Source organism: Epinephelus moara, chromosome 16 (genome assembly GCF_006386435.1).
Source record: "Epinephelus moara isolate mb chromosome 16, YSFRI_EMoa_1.0, whole genome shotgun sequence".
Taxonomy (NCBI): domain Eukaryota; kingdom Metazoa; phylum Chordata; class Actinopteri; order Perciformes; family Serranidae; genus Epinephelus; species Epinephelus moara.
In genome coordinates, this window is record NC_065521.1 from 23,949,538 (window position 1) to 23,952,192 (window position 2,655).

Consider the following 2,655-nt stretch of genomic DNA (forward strand, 5'->3'; position numbering starts at 1 on the left):
AAATGCAACCGATCGCTGTGGCTCCCCCTGTGGCCCAAAATGCAACCGATCGCTGTGGCTCCCCCTGTGGCCCAATGTTGGGATTTTTTCCCTAATTTTTGGTATGACTAAGTCATGGTATGGTATGCTGTACATAATCACGGAAACTGTCTGTGTCATTCTGTCAGTCAGTCATTCTGTCTGTCCCACGTTTTTCTACTCACTGGCGTGGTCAATCTATGTGAAACTGCACATAGGCATTGAGGAGTGGCATAGGTAGAAGGTGACAAAGCTACCAATGGGTATGGGCTAGTATTTCATTAAGGCTTAAAATTACACCTAATTAAGGGCAGGCTGCTTTGACTGACAGGCTGTTTGCTGATAGTGTCCTCGGCTTCTCAGTCAGATCCACCCCCTGCTCCTCCACAGCCCCAGCCTCTTGCTGAAATATGGTCACTTCTGGCTCCAAAAAACCAAGATGGCGACTGCCGTGATGCTGAACTCGAGTCTTCAAAACAGGAGTCCACAAACCAATGAGTGAGGTCACATTAGCTACGTCCATTATTTCTATAGTCTATGGTTAAAAATGAGCAAAGTAAGCAAAGACACCACCATTCGATTAAGCAATAAAGTATTACAGCATGTGTCTTGTGCAGTTTTGATATATTGTTATTCTAGTTCATAATGATATTCTAGTCCCCCCTTCTGGAGCACAGGTTACATCTGTTCTGATTAAAGACTGATGTTGTTGATAAATTGAGCAGGGCTCAGCGTCTACTCATAGATGGAGAGAATTAATGACTGTCTCCAGTACCGCTCAGCTCTTATGATGCTTATTAGGAGGACACAGTCTAAAAGAGCTTTCAGCAATCTTTGTCTGTGATTTTTCTCCGAGCCTGCGGCCGTCCTCACCAAGAGAAATTCAAAAAGACTTAGAGCCCTCCAGGAAGACAATTAGAGTCATCTTCTTCTCAGTATGCAGCGTTGCCGTGACAGTAAGCTATGAGCACATTCCTCTGCATAATGCAGCTCCTAAAAACTGCACCCATCGCTGGTCGGTGGGGGATCCTCAGCAGGCTGACTGCGTGCCACACCACCCAGCCCACTTCTGAAAGTCTAATGAACTGAGCTAATCAAATTAGAGGAGTGGGGGAATCAACTGGATCTGACCACAAATAGTAGCACCGCCACTGCTGACACTAGGTGTTACAGCCGTGAGGCAAAGAGGGAGCTCACAAAGACTGTCTATAAAGAGGGTTAAACAGCAGTCATGCTGCTCTGCTGTAAGTGTGAGTGCCAGCGTGTCAACATGACAAACAGCCAGCGCACAAAAAGAGACCTCATGAAAACCCTATTGAGGATGACAGAGTGGAAGGGGATCACGTCAAAGAAAATGAAAACAAAGCCATATCTGTGCAGAGAGAGACTCGGGGAGCATCAGTGTGACAGAGAGATAAAGAGAGAGAGAGAGACAGATGGAATAAGAGAAAGTGCGAGCCAAAACGCGAATATGTGTTCTCACCAGCTCATTTTGGCTGGCAACATGCTCTTAGCCCCCAGAGGGACATCTTCGCCTTCTCACACGTGTCCATAAATATCTCTGCAGGAGAGTGTGTATAGCAACACTGCATCATCCCTGGGGGATGTAAGAAATAAAGCTGCCACTGCTTCCGACTGTACATATGTATAGACTCAGATGAACGGAGGCAATGGGGATAGCTCATGGTGCTCATTATTCATGTGCAATCAATAAACAGTGATGCAAGGAAGGAGAGAATCCACAGAAAGTCTCATGTGGGACAGTTTTTGGATTTAAGGGAAATTTATCAATGCAACTGCAGAGAACATCAAAGAATTTTATACCCAAATGTTTATAAATCATTTAACAAAACAGACTGCAACCAGCTGAAACATCTCCCAGTTAGAATTCCTTCAGTGTTCATTCTTCAGAAGGTTTTTACCAGGAGCTGAATTATCTGCAAAGGACTCTTCCTCTCTAAAACAAACAGACCAGGTGATTAAAACCGGTAGAAAAAGCCTGGTCTCACTCTGAAGTCTTCGAAATCCAGCGCTTGGGCAGTGACTTGCGGCGTCAGAAACCAAACAAAAAAGGCGTCCCATAAGAATTTAAAGTCAAACCCTGTTCTTTTTCCCTAAACCTAACCATGTGTGTTTGTTGTTGAGGGAAAAAAAACACAATTTGAAGTGTTGTACTGACGTAGTGCATTTATTTTGAAAGAAGACAATGCATGTAACAGGCAGAACTTGACACGGTGTCCCAGAACGTCAGCAACCAACACACCCAGGGGGACCTTTCACGTCGTATGTGGACGTGGAAAGTCCATGACCTAACATCAATATGTGACGAAGTCGGAGTGAGAATGTGTTGGTAGAAACACTGAGCTTCATGTTAAAAATGAATGCTTCTCTGACGCTGTTCCGCTCATCTAAAATGGGCCACTATCCCAGCACCTGCTAATATGTGCTCACCTTTTTGTTTCTGATCTAAGTGTTCAAGAGGTTTTTACCAGGAGATGAATTATCCACCAAGGTCTCTTCCTCTCAGAAACAAACCCTGTGATTCATACCAGTAAAAACACTTTAAACAAGTTTTAGTAACATAGAAGAAAGAATAGAAAAGGTCACGCTGACTTATGAGGTCGGTAAAAGTGTATA